The following is a 21,994-nucleotide window of genomic DNA, read 5'->3' as shown; positions in this document are numbered from 1 at the left end:
CTTTCCGTTTTGACAACAGTTTTTTTTTAATGAAAAATAAAGTTAATGAAATGTGCTATATCTACCAAATAACCAAAAAAATATTAAGAGAGAAAATTCTTCTATTCCTCACTTGGCCTAGTAACCAATGAATGATTTAAAGCAAATTCCGAGGTTGAAATCAGGCTGCTCTCACATAACAACCAATGCATGAGAAATGAGACTTATATAAGCTAACCTAGCATTAGAAAGGCCAATACCACAAACTTCCAATACTTAAGTGATGTGGTGTTGGAATGTTCACCACTCAGAACTAAAAGCAGCTACAGGTGCAAGGAGTTACAAATTTGACAGGTGTAAAATAATAAGTAGAGGTAGTCATTGAGTGCTTTTGTTTTCCCATATCGCCCACTCTGTTTCATAATGCTGACAGAAAAGTGACACAATCACATAAACAGATGCTCTCTCAATACCTTGACATAAATCTGTTTCTTCTGTCTGTTGGTGTATTTACTGGTTTGTTTTGGTAGTACTAGGGACCAAATCCAGGACTTGGAAAGCACTATCCCAACTGAGCCACAGCTTAGTTTAAAAGAAGCAAAAATGGTAGCTCTCATCCTTCTGTTCTTGTGACCAAGATCAGAAAGGAAAAACCAACTATCTGGAAGGTGGAGTTCCAGTCAGAGATAAAGCAGGAGGCAAGAGCAGAAAGAACAACACAATAAGATAAGAATACAATGAATGAAAAGTGCAAGGGAAGGACAGTTGGAAAAAACCCTTACCAACTCCCACAGCTGCAAGAGACCTGGGACTTAGAAAGCAAGAAAAGGAAAGCCAACTGCAACAACAAGTTTTCTGTCTTTTGTTTTCTTTACGCTCAGCTCAAATTTCTATTATTCACAATTGTAATCTTGAAGAGTCACAAAAAGTAGCACTAGATTATGCAACACAGACTACCTAGACTAATCTCAATCCCAAAAAGAGCCAAAAAATTGCCTATAAGTCAGAATCAAATCAATTAGGCCAGAGTCTCACCATGGCTTCTCTGAGATGAAGCATGTCATAGCTGGCTTTCCAATCGATCTACAAAGGCACTTTAGATAACTCCTAACCCAACACCAACAGTCAAGGGGTACTGTGAACCCTGAGCAGCCCAGGTCAGCAGCCCAGGTCAGCCATCCTTCTTCCTAGGGAGAAACCATGGCCAGTTTTCTTGCCTGTGCTTGTAGATTTAAGTGCCAAGGCCTCATCACCATTATTAGAGAATCTCTTGAGGCAACATGTGCCTCTCTGACTCAATCTTCCTAAAATGCTGTTTTCATTCTGTAGTACCCTTTCTGCCTGTGGTGAAATAAACACAATCTTCTTAAAAACCAGTTCTTCTGAAGTAACAACTCATTCTATTCATGTAGGGAAGTCTAGGATATAGAACCAATGCAGTATTATTCCATGACTCAAGAAAGGGAGAGAAAAATATTAAAGAAATTGGGGGCATATTTGCCCACTTTAGTTCTCTTTCTTTTTTTTCTTGCCAGACGTGGGGACTGAACTCAGGGCCTGAGCACTGTCCTTCAGCTTTCTCAAGGCTAGAACTCTACCATTTGAGCCACAGCACCACTTCCAGCATTTTTCTATGTATGTGGTGCCAAGGAAGGGAATCAAACCTGGGTCTTCCTGCATGCTAGGCAAGCACTCTACCACGAGGCCAAACTCCTGGCTCGCTCGCTCGCTCGCTTGCTTGCTCGCTTGCTTGCTTTTTCTTCCTTTATCTTTTCTTTCTTTCTTTCTTAAGATCTTCCAATCCTTATCAATTATGTAAAATAAGTAAGTTTAATCACTGCTCTGGACATAGGTGTCTATGGATATGATATTAGGGACATAGGTTGGTGGAGGGCTCTACTAAGCTTTATTTTCCCCAACTGCAAAATGGAGATAAATGGGGATAAAAGATACACAAAAATACTTAACACAGTTAAACATTATGTAGGAAGTAAGAAAATAATAAATTAAGTTCTTGAATTATGTGACAACTAACCAGGTTAGCACTAACCTGACATTACAATCACCTCCTGCATCTTAATTACTTATGCTCATCTCTAATCCTAAAGGAAGATTGGCTGCTTCTGAGGAAACTGTAGATCCCAACAGATGGGGTACTTTGTGGAACATGCCATGTATCGCTGGTGAAACTTCAGAAGCCAAATTCACTCCTCTCGCCACCCCTGTGGTGCCTCTTGGTGGTGTTCAAGGCCCCGGGGAGACAGGCAGTGTTATTCGGCACTCCTCCTTCCCCACCACACACCTCCCACCTGGTCCTGCATCCTCCACCTGCTGCCCGATGCTCAGTCCTCAGGCTCCTGCCTCCACCCTTGCAGATTGTTACTATAGAATTACTACTAATAATCTAACCCGCAGCACTAAGTGAAATACTATCTAGTTTTTTTTCCTCTACCTCTGGGTCTGACTTTTCTCTAACTTGCTAACTCTCCTCTGGCACACTGCCAATGTCTTTTGCGGCACCCCTCCATACCGCTACTATGAATGCCACACTACCTGCCAATGTGAACCTTTAAGTAAACACTGAAGACAGAATGACTTATCCAACATGAACATCTAAGACAAGTGAATCAGAATTCCTGTGCAATGGGTGGGCGACCTACAAGTACCCCCAAAAAATCACCCTATCAAAATGAAAGTATCTAAAGCCTATCTACTCCCAACAGGAAGCCCCATCACTCCCAGCTCACTCCAGTAGCTTATTAAGACAGTACAGATCCTGCTAAGTGCCGACAAGCTCAGCTCAAGACTATTTGTTGTTGGGACACGGGGGGCTGACGGGGGGCTGGGCATGCTCTTTCTGAAGGAGAATCTCGAGGTGAGGGGAAGGCAAAGTGCCATGCTACCTGACACTGCACTGGGACTCCACGTGAGGGCCAGTACTTCTGAGAGGTGCACATACACACTATATCAATTCTTTTTTGGTGTCAACAAAGGTCTGTGGTTTCCTAAAAATATAGTTTCTGCTGCTTGCAATGATCTATACAACGCGGAAAACTCCCAGTGGCCATTCCACAGGTAAGAATTTTGCTGCCAGCTGTGTCCTGTTATCCAAAGGAAACGGAACTTAAGTGGCTTGAATGGAGGTCCAGGCAGGGGAGAGCAAGGCTATAAATTCAGTAAGCACTGACACTTACCACTATTGTAATAAGAAACAACTTTAAATTTAGAAAATTTCATACCCAGCTGGACTTGATGTAAATCAACTTTGGCAAGAATTAAAACAAGATATCCGGTACAGAGACCGCCAGATTCAAGGCTTTATACTTCCTTAGTCCTTCCCAACCTCTCTCAACCAAAACACAAGAAGGCAAGAAGGCTAAACCCATAAACGAAGTGGAAGACTAAACATAGGCAAATGGGTTCTCTTTACAACTGCAGACCTTACTGAGCTGGATGAGCTTACCTGAACGAACCCCAGAGTCTGCTGTAGTTGTATCTGGATTTCCTATATTCCTGCATTCCCAAGGAATGCACAGACACCTTCTTGGCTACAACATGTGACAAAATCCTTGCTCGAGAGATCCACAAGGGGCAGATAGTGACAAAAGCAGAAGTAAATATACTTGTTTTTAAAATGACAATTTATAAGTAGCTAGTTCCATTTGTATACTAATAGAAATCATTTTTTAACTCATGTATGTTTCACAAAACAAGCAGTGTTTGAATACACTGCTAAGATAAAGAACAAGTAAAATTAGATCTCTGAACTCAAAGTCATTTACTAGGTTTAAAAAGCAAAGCAGAGGGTGAAGGGAAGGGAAGTGGGAGAAAAACATGGGAAGGTGTATCAATGTTCAAGAAGTAATGTACCCACTACCTGACGAATGTAACTATAACCCCTCAAATACATCACCCCAACAATTTTTTAAAAATCTTTTTTTAAAAAACAGCAAAGCAGAGCCAGGAATAGTGGTGCACATAATACTAGCACTCAGGAGGCTGAGGAGACAGGACAGTCAGGAGTTTCTAGGCCGACCTGGGCTACACCCTCCAAAAAAAGAGGAAAGACAAAAATAAATAAATATTTAACAAAAGATTCAAACTTTCTCACCGAAACACACAAAGAATGACTTGAGAGGGCATTCATCAAATTATTAAAGTTATTAGCAAATTAACCATATCTATACTTGCTCTAGATTTGGAAATAAGAGATTACAGCAAAACTTCAGTGATTACTCTGAGTCTCTGGACTTTTTAAAGGTTACATAGGTTAACATCATGCAACATATAAATGGAAAACTAATTTCAGACTAAACTAAATCAAAACTAAACTTAACAGAGTTATTGAGGGAATGAGATTAATCCTGACACATGGTTTAAATGTATGGAAATGTCACAATGTAATCACCATCATACTAATGTATGTTAATTTAAAAAAAAGAAGTTGACGTAAGAAAAACAGATCTGGTGGTTTACAGTATTTTTTAGCATTTCTAGCTATGCATGTACATACATAGCACTTACATAAAATGTAAAATAAAAGCTAAATTGTTGTTCCTAGTAAATGTGGTACAGGCCATATTATCTTGCACCTGAGACTCAAACATTTAATATATGTAGAAAATGCAGCCAGGCATAGTGGTGGCTCACGCCTATAATCCTAGCTACTCAGGAAGATGAGAACTCAGGATCTTGGCTCAAAGCCAGCCAGGGCACTAAAGACTGTGAGAGTCTTACCTCCAATTAATCACTAGAAAATGGAAAGTGGGGCTTGGCTCCACGGGTAGGGTGGTAGCCTTGAACTGACAGCACCCAGGTCCAGAGTTTAAGCCCCATGACTGACCCCACCGCCCCAAAAAAACACGAAACTATAGTTTTAGAAACACCCAAGCTACAACACAACATACACGAGTCAAAAAAAATGAAAACAGTGTTATTATTAATCCTAAAAGCTAATAATATAGTCATAATGAGCACAGTTGACAACTTCTCCTGAACATTTTCCAATCAAAAAGTAAATTAATAGGGGGGAAAATTGAAAGGCTTTAGCCATTGTCCTAAAAGTAAAATACTAATTTTCATGTTCTGTTAACTGGAGTAAGGGCAGAAGTAAGGGATAGGCAACATAGGTAATATATATATGTATATATATATATATATATATATACATACATATGTGTATGTATGTCCAAAGAACTCAGTTCTTCGGGCAGTGATTCAATTGAGGGGATAAAGAAATGATGCAATGTATGCAAACACAGGTATAAGAAATACAACTGAAGACGTCAACCGATGTCTGAGTGCATACTTAAGAGATTGTAGATACAACAACCAACAGTCCAAATAAACTTTCCAGAGTGCAGCAATCTTCGATTTCTGAGTCTCCATATAAATTAAACAGGCCCCACAGAAGGCACTCAACCACAGCAAACAGCTGGTTCTGTGCTACATTAGCCATGGTTAGAAGTAGAGCAGAATTCAAACTGATTTGAAAGACCAAAAACCTAAGGTTGCTCAAAAACAAAAATAAAAACGGAGGAACCAATCCATCCACGAATTCAAAATTAGTACAATACAAATATTTGTCTTCAACTCCCTAGGGACATTAGGGACTTGAACTCAACACCTGGATTTTGCTAGGCAAGTGATCTTGAGCAACTTCCCCCCAGTCTTTTTCTGCTTCCGTTATTTTTCAGATAAGTCTCATTCTTTTTGTCTGAGCCAGGCTCAGACCATGAGGCTATACTTCCCACAGTAACTGGGACCACTCATCTGGCTTGTTTGATGAGATCAAGAGTCTCACTCACTATCTTTTGCCTGGATTGGCTAGGAACCACAAACCTCCTGACACTTTCCCCCAGTTTATCTGGGTTTATAGATGTGAGCCACAGCACCATTTCCAGACTAACAGAAAATGGCTCACAGGCCCACAAACACAGATATACAGCAAGGTTAAAAGTAATGAATACCTAATGATCAATGAAGATCATTAGAAATACATGTAAGAAGAAAACTATACAGTATCTATACTTTCTGGTTTTAGGATTAACCTAAAAACTATAACAGATGAAAAGATGAGCTAAGCAACTGAAAATTCTGAGCCTAATTAACTTTCCTTTAAAGAAGATTCTTATATAAATTTGTTAAGAGGTCTAATCCAACATTACATTGCCTAAGGTTAAATTCTCCCTTCCTAACTATATAATCTTGAGCAATCCAATTACAACTCTAAGCCAAAATCTTCTGTACAGATATATGGACCTACCAGTTTTACCTCCCTCTTTAAAATTAGTTCGCTAAAACTATAAAATTACACAAAAATTTATAAAAGTACACTCAGTACACTGGCTGATAAAACTTAGTTAAATGGAAACTTATATGCAGGTTCCTTGAAGTTCTTCAAGAACTCTTAAGTATATATTACTTCTATAAAAAATAAATAAATAAACAACAGGGCTCAAAGACTGGCTTTAGATACCATGTTCAAAAATGGTAAGCTGTGAGGTTTTTCTCTGACAACAAAACTTTCCTATTTTAATTCTATATTGTACTTCCCCTCCCTGCCCAAGGGGAAAAAAAATCAACAAGTAGATTTCTAACATTTATTTGTAACACATTATCACCACTCACTGATGGGCACACAAGGGAGACATAAGTATAAGGGAGAGGTAAGGAAAGTATCTGAATATTTATGCATTTGAGAGTCACTAACAAAAAAAGTGAGAAAAGAGGTTTAGGGCAATACTGCAAATTTTTAACCATCACTATGACCTCACAAGTACATATAAACTGGGTGAAAACATATGGGGGGGGAAGCTAAGGTTACTAAGACATCTTCATAATGATCATCCCCAAGTTACCAAGTAACTTTCAGCACAGCCAACAGCCACATCACCTAGAAGGGGGGAAAAAAAAAGGTTGCTTTCTGTCAAAACGGACTCTGGCTGGTATCAATAGAATTCCCTGCTTCTATGTAGCCAGTGTAGCTCAAATGCGTCGGTCTCCTATTTGCTCTTCCTAAGAAATAAGAGGGTGGCAGGAAAGCAAGGGGGGGAAGGCAGCGCACACGCATGCACGCACACATGCACACACGCACACACGCACACACACACACACAGCACCAGTGCTCCCTCAGACCTCAGAAAGCAATCAGCCATGGCAAGTTTCTTAAAAAAAAAAAAAAAAATCACTCTATCCTACCATGTTGTGCAATTTAGTCTGGACTGCAATTTAATTGAGGTCCCACTGTGGATTTATGGGAGCCAGAAAGAAACCCTAGATGTCCTGAAATCAGAAGCAGACACCGGGGAAGATGCAAGACAGCCAGGCTGGGTGGGTGAAAGCATCTTCATGTTTCCCCCACGAGCAATGTCTTCATCAGATGTAAGACATGTGTGGCCTGGTTCTGCTCACTGTTATCACTGAATTCTCTTCAACTTCATTGACACATTCATATAAAATAGCTCCACATTTGTTTCCAACTCCTTCCACTCTATTCTTCAGATCAGATCACTGTTATTATCTACAAGTTCAATGACTCAGCTCTATTCTGTTTCTATCCTGAAAAATTACTGGACAAGTTTTCCTTCTTATAGTTTCTACTTCTCTCTGCTATGGTTTTTGTCTCTTTCCATTATAGTAGTTCTTCCTGCAACTGAGTATAGTAATTTTAGTTTCTATAAAATTCCTGCTTACTGACACTTGGGGGCTAATCTCCATTAATTTCTTTTCACTTTAGAGCTGTCCATTTTTCTATTTTTCTTCCCATATTTTGAGTCATTTCTTAGTAAATCCTGGGCTCTGTGGTAACTTTGGCTTCTACTGCCCCCAAAGAACCTTGACATTTTCTGGTTTTAACAAGCAGTTAATTGAACCCAGATGGCAAACTTTTGTTCTCTTGAGGGCAACTCCCAATCTCCTTTCATTTTAAAAGCCTTGGCTTAGCTGCCCCCATTCAAGTATCGTTCAGTGATTTGGACAGAATTTCTACACAGAATATAGGACACTCCCTGTCTCTGGGCTCCCTCTCTCTCTTACTCTCTCTCTCTCTCTTTTATATGTTCCTTCCTTCACGCTGCCTTCTGGTTATAGAGGCCATGGACATGCCAAGTTTTCAGCTGCCCTACACAGAACAAACGAGGCCTGCTATCAAGCAACTGCTCTCCAGCAACTCCTATTACTAGCTGCTCTCCAGTGCCTTCAGAAGTTGTTTTATGTATGTTATCATCAGACAGACACAAGGTAAGGGAATACACTATTAATACTGGATTTACTGGAAGGCAATTGAACAAGAAATACACTGGTAAGCTCAAGAAATCTATTGGTACACTCAAGCCTAGCTTGAGTTCTTTGACACTAAGAAATCACTTAATGTTTGTAGTTACCACGCAGGTTATTTCTACTCTACAGAAGATGCAGTGGAGTAAGAGAGCCCCACACAAAATCTAAGAGCACACACACACTGAAAAAGTGAACCGCCACTGGGTCGTCAAGAACAGTTTAGAATCCAGGAATTCTGATTCTAGACATGCTTTTAGTCACCACTGTTGCCTCTCATAATACATATGGTAAAGCCCAGATATTTATGAGCAAACCATTTGTTTGTGCAATATTTAAGAATACCAGGGAAAACTGAATCACACACAGCTCTACCTCTCCATCAGAGCTAGACCTTTCAGAAGAGCTGGATGAAATCAAGAGGAAGAAAAGGAGGTATGTTTAGTGGGCCACACAGCTGATTCCAGACGGCCCTCATATCAACACCTTTTCACTCCACCCCAGAAGATTTGGTTGTGTTATACCCACACTGCTTGACATAAGATTTTCTTGCCTAACTTAACCAAATTCCACACCCAAACTGAACACTGCTTAGGCCCCGGGAATATTCTTTACCCACCATCTCCTGTACCCTTGTTTTCTCAAGTCCACTGGTGGGCTCATCTCACACTCTGCTGTAACTACTCCCTTCTCCTCTGCTTCCTACATTGTACATCCGCAAATCCTATGTACCTGACTTCACCTCTACACTGGCGGTTTATCCACCCCCCCTCACCTGGACCACAGCCTCCCCCCTGTTCTCCTGGACTCTGAGCATATCTACCCTCCATTTCCTAAAATTCACAACTTGGATTTAAGAATCATTTCTCCTGTCAAATCCTTCAAAGGAACCCTTGCCAACCCACTGAGCCCATATTAATGCCACACTCTTCATTTCCTGATACCACCCCAATTCTGGGAATAACAGTCCACTCACAGCCAGGGTACTTCAATTGCAGCTCAAGAAACAGAAACTTTCAGGTACAGTACTATCACAATGAGACAAATATAGTCTGTGGCTCTCTCCATCCCTACCTTAGATTGATTACTGGCTTTTTTTTTTTTTATAGATGATTGACATCGCTCCTTAAGTAACTATAATAAATATGCAAATACTATAATAAAAGTAAAGTCATAGTGCTATGGAAGTCCAAAGGAAGATGTAATTCAATGAGTGCTCATCAAATATACAATGTCACATAAACTACTTCCTTAATAGGACAGGCAGTAAGAAAATACAATTAAATGACATCTGAGGAAATAGAATATATAAAATAAATGAATTTCCTGGCTAAATTACTTTTGAGTCAATGATTACTAAGAATCCTAAGATGTATTAGGTTACCTTTCTGACTCTAAAATACAACACACCAGTAACTTTTCTCTGAGCTGGTCCTCAGGATTGCCACCATCGTCTACAGTTCTCACTGTGAACTCCAGGAGGAGAGACTTAGAAGTGACACCCTTTCAATGGCAAGAGGACAACCAGTTCACTATATTCTCTGGTGCCCGGAGAGGTCACAAAAACAAAGAGCATAAACTGCGACAGTCAATGCTCATTAGAGTCACGGAGGGATCGTTAAGAAACACAAAGAACTATTTTGATCAGGTAACTTGCCCTTAACTTATCAGAGGTCAGAGTATAAGGGCGTTTTGATTGAGTGAGTACTCTTTTCAAGGATGCCATACTCTAAAACAAGAAACAAGACATTATGTAGAAAACAATATAGGAGAAGTAGTGCGACATCACTCCACCTTAGTTCCCTCTGCTTTAAAACAGATTCACATGAAAAGTTAACTTCTATGGGAAAGGAGAGAAATCCTTCCTTCCTCAAGGAAACAGGAGGTCCAAAAAGAAAAGTAGAAGTCCACAGAACACTCTTGTCCGGAATTGACAGTGGCGCCACCTCATGCTAATCTCAGTAAATTGTAACTGAATTGCAAGTCCTTTCCACAAAGCCTCTGTGGCCACATCCTCTGATTAAGATTAAAACTGATTCTGCAAATCTTCCTGGCACTTCTCTAAATGAGTAAGTTTTCTTCGTAATTTTTCTAAACACATGAAGATGAATGCAAAACAGATTTTACTCTATTCCTTCAGATCAAAGGTTCAATGGCAACAGAGTAAAAGATAAAATCGTGTCACATTTATTTCCTCCAGGAGTTCATTTCCATATCTCATACACCACATTTTATCATCCTTCAAGTCTAAATGTATTAAATTCATCATTATAAGCTGTCACCTTCGGACCTTTTTGGTTTTGTTTGAATGGGTCTGATGCCCCAGCAAAAGGCTCTGTTCTAACCAGAGTTCAAATGCTCAGCCATATATAATATCTCAGAAATAACAATTCATGTAACAAGTAACCAACCTAAGAAAAGATCCCTAAATCATTACATAAAAGAGTTTAGCAATTAACAGAGTGGGTTAATATTAAGAACTCTGTGCAGAGTACCAATGCCTCAGCTCCCTTTGTGCTCACTACAACCTCAGGCCTTAGCCTAAATTATTAAGAGAACAATTTCTACCAGTAAATGTCAACTGGAGGAAACAAACGTATCAACCACAGTTCTTGTTTTCAAGAAGAATACTATGGCAACAAAATAAGCAATGGACTGTGATAAGCAGTGCTACTTGAAGTGAAGGTACCGATGGGAAGTTCTGGCTGTCAAGACCTTGACAGTCACAAATACCTACCCCTCTCTCCTCCTCCCTTCCTTTCCTGCCCTCTCTCACCCTAATATTTTCTTCAATCTCTACATAAAAAGCAAAGGCCACTGCAATTCACATTCCTTACTCATTGGTGAAATACAAATGAGAGTTGAGACTGCAGGATACAGGAAGGAAAAAACAGAAAGGTCCTTTAAATGTTGCCCCTATAGCAGATATGCTTCATCCTACAACCTTTATTTCTGGTCTTACTAATATGCAAAGAAGGATGACACACCACAGGATTCTAACTAACACCGAAAAAAAAAAAAAATGAGTGGCTTGACTACAAATCCATAGGCACTTATTAATTAGCACTTAATGAATTAAAACAGCTGCTGAAATCAATCCAATCCAAAGAACTTTCCTTGTAAAAAATGCAAGCTTTCTTTCTTCTTTCTATTCAGCAAATGAATACTAAAGTTAAAAACTAAGGGTCTCGGCTGAAAGCACAACACAGAAAGAAGAAAAGAAACTAGTCAATTTGAGCAGGACAAAAGGGGAATCTTGAGACTTCTAATTCTGGTGGAGAATAAAAAGACCAGAGGAACAACAACAACAAAAAAGAATTACTTCATCCTTTCTTCTTCATAGCCTTTCAGAACATGAAAGAAACTCAATTTATTTTAACTGAAAGATGCTTAAGTTTTGCTCCTAATTGTTCTATCTACCACATATTAGCTGAAGGCTACGAGGACGTAACTTCAGCCTACAAGAGAAGAAAAGGAGGTAGATCGAGCAAACCTATTTGTAATATCAGTTTAAGGTAATATTGATACTTTATAGAGCTTTGTGGGTCTGAGGCCTGGCTTAACAATACTTGTTTGTCAAATATTAGTTTCTACCCTTTTCCATTCTCCTCAGAAATGTAAGAAACAGGGCTCAATTTATCTGTAGATCCAAATATTGTTCCAAGGAAGTACTTTGTCAAAAGTCCCTATAACAATCATACAAAGTTAAAAAGTACTGCCAAAGCCAGTATGGTGATGATGGAGGAAGGCGGCTTTTCTTCACATTTTTGATGAATTCCAAACGTTTCTGCAATTAACACTTTTCAATCTTAAAATAATATTCCATACTTAATCTGAGGGGGTAGGGTAGCAAGACACTTTTTTAACTAAAGCCAAAATAAGCCAAAATGCTAGTCCTTCTTTACAAAGTATGTGGATGCCATATTGAAAAAGGTAGAGTATGGGGCTGGGAATGTGGCTTAGTAATAAGAGTGCTTGCCTAGTGTGCATGAAGCCCTGAGTTCCCCTTAGTACCGCATACATAGGGAAAAGCCAGAAGTGGTGCTGTGGCTCAAGTGGTAGGATGCTAGCCTAGAGCAAAACACATTCAGGGACTATGTTATGTCCAGGCCTTGACTTCAAGCCCCCAAAACACCAAAAAGAAAAGAGTAAAAATCTAAACTAAAACTAGAAAACACTGAAAAAAAAACTTGTGCTCACAAAAATTAACTCGAAGTAGATCACACACACAAAAGTAACAACTAAAATTATACAACTCTTTTTCAGAAGAAAATCTCTGTGATCTTGAGTAAGTCAAAGATTTGTTGGATATGATGCCCATTATATGCTCCATAAAAGAAAACATGACACACAAACTTTCCAAAATTAAGCAAATTTTACTTAAGAGAAATCATTAACCAAAAAAAAGTCATAAGTGAGGAGATAATACTGTCAAATCACATATATCAATAAAGGACCCCACAACAGACCCAGAGTTCAAGCCCCATGACCAAAAAAAAAAAGGGGGGACCTATACATCAATTCTACATAAAGAATGATAATAACACACAACAAAATGAAGATAAACAAATGGCAAACAAAAGCAAGGGAAAAATTGCTTAACCACTGTTAATCATTATCAATTCACACCCACCAGAATGGCCACAGGCGACGAACAAGTCCTGGCACAAAACCATGGAAAAAATTAGAATGTTCCCATACTGTTGCTGGAAATGTAAAATGTATAATCACTTTGGAAAATAGTTCAACCCAGCAATTCCCATCCATTTCTGAAAACACAGCTACACCAGGATCTGGACACAAGTGTGCCGAGCCTAAGCTCAGAGATGTATGTTTCTGATGGTTCTCCAACCGCTGTAGCAGTCCTTTTAGCGAAATTCACTTATGTGGTTTTTACCACTCTAGAAATATGTATTCTCATACTTTGCCACCTCCATTTAATCCCAGGCTTCTAAAAAAAAAATAGCCACCATTTCCTCCTTAGAGGCCAGCAAAAGGGCCCACTGCACCTCTCCAACTGGCTGGAAAGCTCTGAGAAAGCAGCTTTCTAAGGAAAAAGAAGTGTGTGAGAGGTGACCAGAATTGAGTTCAAGAACTGAGGAGCATGTGGGCTGACTAGACAGTCACAGCATTTCTAAAATAGAGATAAATCTCATTGTATAAGAGGTGACAACATTTTCCACCTGCAAACTCCAAATAAAGAGATGCAAAAAAAATGCCACTGCTGACAAAGATGTGGCAAAGCAAGTACACACATACTAGTCAAAAACCTCGGGATAAAATTCAGGAGATGTATAAAGTGTCCAAACTTTAACCCAGAAATTTTATCTTATCATAAGGAAATAATGCTCCAATTGGGGAAAACAATTGTTTATCTGTTTGAGGCAAAGGCAGAGAGACCTTATTGCCTGACAATGGAGAAACTGTTTAAACTTGATGGTTCCAACAGAACTGACATCTCTTAAAATAGCATTGAAAAAAAGATCCCTGTGTAATATAAACAGACATACACTATTAAATGAAAAAGGAAAAAAACACATATATGTAAGACTACTATCAAGCATAGAAATCTACTCAGCGTTCATCAATGCTACTGCAGTATGATTCAAAACCAGTCCATCAGCTATACTACCAAGATCAAGAATCATAGGCGTTTTTTTTGGTTTGTTTTGCCAGTCTTGGGGCTTGAATTTAGGGCCTGAGCACTGTCCTTGGGCTTTCTCAAGGCTAGAGCTCTACTACTTGAGCCACAACTCCATTTCTGGCTTTTTCTATGTATATGTTACAAAGGAATCAAACCTGGGTCTTTGTGCATGCTAAGCAAGCACTCTACCACCAGGCCAAACTCCCGGCTCCGTGAATCACTGTTTTTATATTAGTTTAATAAAGTGTAATTTAATAAAGTAAATGAAAGCTAATGCTATAAGTAGACTTATATTTATCTAGGTCTTTTCAGGTAAAAAAGCATTTTCTGGCTACTATGTTGAAGTAAACTCTAGCAATTGCCTCAATCTAAACCTAGAACCATTCTGGAACAGTAATGGAAGGTTTCAACAGTGAGTAATCTCTGATGACCAGTAAGTAGCACTCGGTGATCCCCTAAGAGGGAATTCAGTAGAGTCTTAACTTCATGATCCACTCCTGCTCACACACAAATATCTTTAGCTCTTCCTCAAACTCAGATAGCTTTTCCTTTAAAACTGGTAGAGATAGCAAGAGCTCAAGGGGTTAAGAAAATAATGAATGGGAAGGTAATACAAACTAAATAGGTATTAGTGTGCTTGCATTTTTTTCCTCATTGAAGGGAAAAATATATTTCTAATAGAAGATAAAAATGAGCAGAGATGTGCAGCTAAAATAAAGTTAGGCTAAGTTAGAATGAGTTCAGACAACTAAAAGAAAAAGTTGTTTTCTACTGTTCTCAGGCTAAAATACTCTCTTGCAAAGCAACAAATTAAAATGTATCTGCTATAGAAAAGATGATATATATATATATATATATACACACACACAATGGAATTCTACATAGCCAACAAACAAGATAAAATAATGGCATTTGCAGGGAAGTGGATGAATCTAGAGCGAATCATGTTGAGTGAGACAAGTCAAGACCAAAGGAACAAAAGGTGCATGGTATCCTTAATATAAAAACAGTACAAGAGCCGAGGACTCAAAAGTTGCATACCCAATGCTATGGACATGGTATTGGAAAGATAAAAACAACTACATAATCATAAAAACTTAGGATTCTATAGACATAATGTTTTATTACAAAGATAATTATGTATCTATGACATACAGACTCTCAGCCTAATTTTGATTATGTTCTAAAATCTAAGTGCCAGTGATTGTATATACAGATTCCCTTCTTGAATACCTATTTGTTAAACACGTCATTTGAAATATGATGTAAAAAAATCAATGTTAATAAATTCTGTAATTAAAAAATGTATCTGTTATATAATAAATATTCAATAGTCAAAATGTATAAAAACAAAGCCCCAGTGCTGGGGAATATAGTTCAGTAGTGTCCTTACCTAACACATGCAAGGCCTTGAGTTAGCACCAAGCCAGCACAAAAAAATTAAACTTAAATCCCAGAGTTAGAAATAGATGCTCACCTAAACCACTGAAATTCATGATTCTTTTTTCATACAATTATACCAACTCTCCATTTGTCAACATCAATTATACCATCTGACAACTCCATCACCTAAATCCCTTGGAACCCTCACAATGCAGGCAGATACAGCTCAGTTTTTCAGGTTTTACCCTGACTGGTCTGCTAAAAGAATCTAGTAATTATTTTTTTTCTTTTACCAATCAATATGCTTGACTTTCTCATTTCTACAAGCACACACTTTAATAAACCACTCTAAACTCAAAGCACTTTAAAAATGATCAAGTTGAACTTAGGAGTGCAAGTACATTCTAAAATAATTTATCTAAAGACTAGAAACTGTAGACCTTAGATAAATGTAAGTTATCTTAACACTAATGACTAAAAACACCAACCCATAATTGAGCTTCATTCGGGCTCTAAATTTAATACTATCATCGTTTTCCTATTAGCTCACATTAACAAGGCATTTAGAGCTTACTGTGTGCAAGATGTTCTGCTAAGTACTTCACATTGTGTTATTCCATCTTCACAAATGGCTCTTCAAGGTGCCAGTACTATCTGTGTTTTTAAAATGAAGGAAGCTCGTATTTGGGGAGGCTAGATTATTTATCTTGAAGTTATAGCTCCCAGCCCGTTCTTTTTTTTCATATATTTTTATTGTAATGAATAGAAGGGTTACATTATATTCACCAGATAGAAGGTGCATACTTCACAAACATTGATACCCTTTCTCATATCTTGGTCTCCATTTCCCCTCACCCCCACTCCTCATCTTGTTTTCCCCCCTTCCCTATGATTTCAAATAACCAAATAAGCATACATACAATATATCAGATAACAAGGTAAAATACTGTAACAATATGAGATAACCAAGGGACAGCAAAAGAGATGAGAGATAACATAGTGCATTAAGGACAACAATCATTATATGGCTTTTTGTTACTATATCCTGGAGGTCCTTGCATTTAGCATCATACTAGATGGCCTTATGTATCTAGGTTTTTTTCTATTATAAATCTCTGCTAGGAGAGCCCAAGGTTTCTACTGATTATGACAAATGAGGGAAACCATTGAGCCTATGTTCCTTTGAGTCTGGCTTACTTCACTTACTATGATTTTTTCTAAGTCTTTCCATTTCCTTACAAATGGGGGGATGTTGTTCTTTCTGACAGCAGCATAGAATTCCATTGTGTACAAATACCACATCTTGTTGATCCACTCATCAACTGAGGGGCATCTGGGCTGGTTCCATATCTTTGCTATGGTAAATAGTGCTGCAATGAACATCGTTGCCCAGCCCAAGTTCTTAATCATTGTATTTGTGTAGCCAGGTCAGTTTTAGATTGTTCCAGACTCATCTAGTTCCTGAGTTTACAACAAATCATGCCTGGTTTGCTGACTTTACCACATTGAGCATGAGCCCTTATGCCATCAGGGCCTTCAAATTACTCATACATTCATGGCTACAGTGTTCTCCAGAAGCACAATACAGCCATCATGTTAAGAGGTAGGGCCTGTGGCACAAGCCAGATCCTTTCTTCCAAATAACCAACAAAAACCCTGGAAGTGTGGAGCGCCTAAGTGTTACAACACCAGCCTTGATCTGACCAAGAACACCAGACCCCAAGTTGAAGCCCCAGCATTGACTAAATAAAGAGGGAGGAAGAAAGGGTTGGGGTAATTAATTACTCACCACTGATAACATTTACCTCTCAGTGTCAACAGAAAAGAAAAAAATTGGAGGGTAAGTGGTTATCAGCTTGATAAGGAAAAGAGAAAACTGATGGAAAACCAATCTTGTTCAGATGCAGAAAAGTTAAAAACCTGATTTCTGAAGGCAACGAAGTTTGAATCTGAGCTCTTTAATTTGTTAGCTTGTGATCGATCAATCCCAAGTATTTAAAACCCTTTAAACCTCCACTTCTTCATCTGGAAAACATGGATTAAAAACAGTACTTTTCCCATAGGTATTAAACTAATATATGAAAGATGATCAAAGCATGATGCTTGATAAAATACCAGGTGGTTAATACATGATTAGGATAAGAATGATGGTTAGATCAACAGTAAGCATCTGACATGTTAAAACAGGACAAAGGGTAGAAACACCAAAGATGCAAAGCATAGCTTTAAGTAGTAGAGAAGGAATGACTAAACATTTTGGGGCTGGGAATTTAATCCAGGGCCTTTCACATATTAGGTAAGCATTCTACCATGGAGCTCCATATCCCCAGGTCAAACCTACAGCTTTTAAGAAGAAAATCCATCAACAGCCACCCAGATTCAAATTATTCATGTTCTCCACATGGAAAGGTTTTGAAGTGACATAGTGTCTTTCTTCAAGTTAAGAGAAAGCACCAGAAGATTTCAATACAGAAATTTCATCATTTCAAAGCATTCCTAACTGCTTGGGAAAGATAACTTAGTGGCAAAAAATGAACACAAATCTTTACTACTTTAGTGGCCATAACTTACAACTAAAAACACTACCAAAAGGTTGTATCTAATTTACCATAAAGATTAAAACATGAAATTAGCAAAAGTGGTGGTCTTAAGGGAAATTTTATCCTAGTATGTCTCCAAGCTTACTTTGTTACAGACACAAATTGATGAGACTTTATAGAACATGAGGCTTCACTATTCAATACAAAATTTTAGTCTACTAAGTATGCAAATAAATGAAACATAATTCACTAGGGTCTACAATTAAGTAAGTTACTTACTTACTTCTATAGTGGAAATTCTGCCAAATTAATCACAGACTGCATTTATAGATCTAATAACTAGGTAAGGGGAATGATATGCTATATGCCCAAATTCAGTTATTTCCACTTTAAAGTGCAGAATAAATGCTGGAAAAGCACACACACACACACACACACACACACACACACACACACACACAAAGACAAATACTTCATGCCCCTACTCCTCTGGTTTGGCAATACAAAAGACACTGCAAGACACTAGGGAGGGCAAAAAGCTGATCTCATGTTTAAGTTCAGAGCGTAACAATGGTTCCCAAAGGTGGGGGAAACCCCAGCACAGACAGGGCAGACAGAAGGAGAAGAGACAAAGTTATACTTGAATAGGATAAATATGTTCCAGGTTTTGCTGTTGCACAGTGTGGTGACTACAGATCAAGGTAACACACAGCATATTTCAAAAAACATTAGAAGAGAAAAACTTAAAGCAAAAACAAATGCCACCACCACCAACAGCAACAACAAAAACATCTTTCCATTTCCTGGAATTCACACTGGTACAGTATTTTAAATGTTCAGGAAATTACACTTTTGTGTTCCTCCCCTCAAATACTTCTATTTTGGCAGTGTCAGGAATCCTCAAATATTCTCTGCCATTTATGACATTTTCTACGATGTAATGCAAACCTCTTTCCTATCTTCTCCAAACATTCCAGGAGAGCTAGTGAAGACTTGTCAATAAAGCAGATAACAGAATAACAACTTCTCAGCAGGGAGGGAAAGGGGAATTGAGGCCCACTCCAGCTGCTGCACAAATTCAAACATACAGACAAGCCTCCACCCATTTTTCAGAATTACTAGTACACTTGAACAGCTCAAAAACAACGAAAGCAATATTCTCCCTTAACTTGCTCCAAGACTATGAGCCTTGGACAGTTTTGACAAGAAGGTATTTCCCAAAATAATTTTCATTTTCTCTAAGACCTTATTTCTTAACATTGACAAATCAAACAAATCAAAACCAATGCCTGAAATTCCAAGTCATCACTCACCATGCATTAAAAGGAGTTTTGGCCCTATGTTAGATGAACAGATTAGAATTTCGAAAATCTACCTAAAACTTACTATTGAGCAACCAAACACAGAATGACAAATTATTTTCTGTTCCTAAGTTAACAAGTTTAAATTTGTTCTTAAAAAGCATGCACTTGGGCCTGGAGTTTGGCCTAGTGGTTAAAGTGCTTGCCTAGCATGCACAAAGACCCGGGTTCAATTCCTCGGTACCACATACATACAAAAAAGCCGGAAGTGCTGAGGCTCAAGTGGTAGAGCTCTAGCCTTGAGAAAATCTAAGGACAGTGCTCAGGCCCTGAGCTCAAGCCCAGGACTGGCAAAAAAAAAAAAAAAAAAGCATGCACTTGTTTAAGCGGTAATTAAAATTCTTCTGAAGAGAAATGGAGAAAGATAAATTGGTGCATAAAAGCCTTGTTTCATTTTTAAATGTAACACATTTCTGTTACTCTAATGTAACAAACTCCATCATACAGAAATAACAAATGTAATCTATGAGCCCGATGCCAGTAATCCTACCTACACTGAAGGCTGAGATCTGAAGATCTCCTTTTAAAGCCACCCAGAAAGTCCTTGAGACTCTTTATCTTCAATTCTGCACCCAAAAACCCAGAAATAGAGTATAGCTCAAGTGGAAAATTCAGGGACAGGGCCCAGATCCTGAGTTCAAGCTCCACAACCTACCAAAAAAGGGTGGGGGGAGGGACAATCTAATATATATAACCGTTTATGGGAAAAAGCACCTTAATGTTTCACTACAAATGTCAGGAAACCTAAAAGTATGAGAAGTCTTGGAAATCCAAGAGAAGTATGACTGGCCCATGGTAATACATACAATTGCTAAGATGGAATAAGGCAGTTGTGCTGATATTTACATGAGACTATTTTCTGACTGACCTTGACTCTAACCTATATATACACCGAAATTCCAACAGTCATCATAGATGTGGTTTGATAGTTTATATGTCCTGCAAGTCAGAGCAAGTTACCTACCTTCTCTCAAATTTCCCTACTAAAAACTAGTTAGCTGTGGCCAAAACTAAATGCCTGTGTCACACTCATAAACCACTAAAGTCCCCAAACATACTGGGGTTACCAGTAAACCCAGGGGAATTTCTAGGGAGAGGTGTAAGGTGTGACTACACATTAATGAAATGGATGATTTCCAAAAGCCACTGTGCCTGGCTATCCATAACTGGGTCTTAAACCAGCAATAGCTCTGGTCCCAAGGAGTAATGAAGAAAGACCACATCTTAAATTTCTTCTCCAAGAGCCTAATACACAGGCATAAAACACAAACTTCACAGGAAAAAGAACGGTTGAGACTAACTCTTTCTAAGTGTTCATTTATGCAGAGAGTGAATCAGAGTATCTCACAGACTTTTCTGCCCAAGTTGGCTTTGAACCATGATCTTCAGCTCTCAGTCTACAGTGTCGCTAGGATAACAGGCACAAGCTACCAGAGTCCCACCCTTCCAAGCACTCACCTACTTCCAGCATACAATGGAAAGGCTAAGAGAAGAGACCGCCTCTGGCAGATGCCAAGGGTCTCTTCTTCAAAGTTAGGACACCATCTTAATTTGTCATTTGCTCAAAGAGGCTTTGAAAAAGAACAAACTAGCCATTCATCCTACAAATGCATCCACATCAATAGGACTTTGACAGAACAGTTCATTAAATATGTAGCACTCCCATTCATTTATCCTATTTTGGAGCTCCCTAACTCTTTCCAAACTTTACAAATAAAGGGACAACTTCTGACCCATACCATCTTATAAAGAGGACTGTTTCTCATCTATATCGTTATATAAAGTCCTAGGTTATAGGAAACTTTTTTGGTTATTTTGTTTATTTTGTTTTTTGTCAGTTGTCACTGGAATAAAAAGCTACCAAGTTCAGGGAGGAGGAAAGCACAATTGCTAAATTCCTCTTCTATTTTTCACTATCTGATGACCCCTTATAAAGTAGAAAGTGGGCCATTAAAATAAATCTACTGGTGAAGTAAAAGTTACACAAGTTCTGCCAAAATCATAGCTCACAGGAATGTCTTCACATAATTACTTCAACTCTTGCTAGAATGCAGTATGTAAAGAGAAACATTTGTCACAGACCCATGTTCAAATTCCAACTCTGCCACCATACTTATGTGACCCCAAGCAAGTTATCCAGGCTCTCTGAGCCTCCATTTTTTTTTTTTCTATCACAAAACAGGAAAATAACAGAGCTGTGAGGATTACAATACATTTTGGAAAACGATTAGGGCTGAAGTAGCAGTAAGTGATGGTGATTATTACAACACTATCATGTTATCACTTGTTACTGAAGAACATCGTATTTTGTTCACCACTCAATCAATTCCTGGCACCTAGTAAGTGTGCCTGACATACAACAGATCTTCCATAAAATGCTGAATGAAGTGTATCCAAAATTAGTTAGCCTCCCAGGGCCTCAATTTCCTCTTCTGGCAAAATACGAAATCCCCTGCTTGCAGAGATTAGAACTGATATACATAAACTACCCAATCAATGGCAATTCTCAACAAATCACAGCTATTGTGTAAGTCAGCTTGTCTCTACCTTTCAGCAGTCATCAAGACGAAGGTAAACAATACATTAACTTTTCCTTTGAATTACTAGTTGGGCAATTACTACTAAATTATTATTTGCCACATTAGGTGCCTAACAGAGGAACTGTTGCTAGTATTAAGAATGAAGAAAGGAATGTCTCCATTTCAGGGCACATAACATGGGGAACTATTAAAGTAGTCCTCTTAGACTGCCACAAGCACTTGTGATAAAGCATCTAAATACCTTATACCACAGTAAGGGAAGGAAAAGAG

The 21,994-nt window shown here is 38.5% G+C and overlaps 1 protein-coding gene across 1 annotated transcript in view; it reads right to left on the bottom strand.

The window, feature by feature from the left end:
• The window catches only part of Akap13 (A-kinase anchoring protein 13), a 149,452-nt gene that overhangs the window by 119,684 nt on the left and 7,774 nt on the right, over window positions 1–21,994 (bottom strand). The gene's annotated exons all lie outside the window — the stretch shown is intronic.

Source organism: Megascapheus bottae, chromosome 30 (assembly GCF_031878675.1).
Source record: "Megascapheus bottae isolate mThoBot1 chromosome 30, mThoBot2.hap1, whole genome shotgun sequence".
Classification (NCBI taxonomy): Eukaryota; Metazoa; Chordata; class Mammalia; order Rodentia; family Geomyidae; genus Megascapheus; species Megascapheus bottae.
Note: the sequence above shows the minus strand (reverse complement) of the source record. Positions and strands in the feature narration are given on the sequence as shown.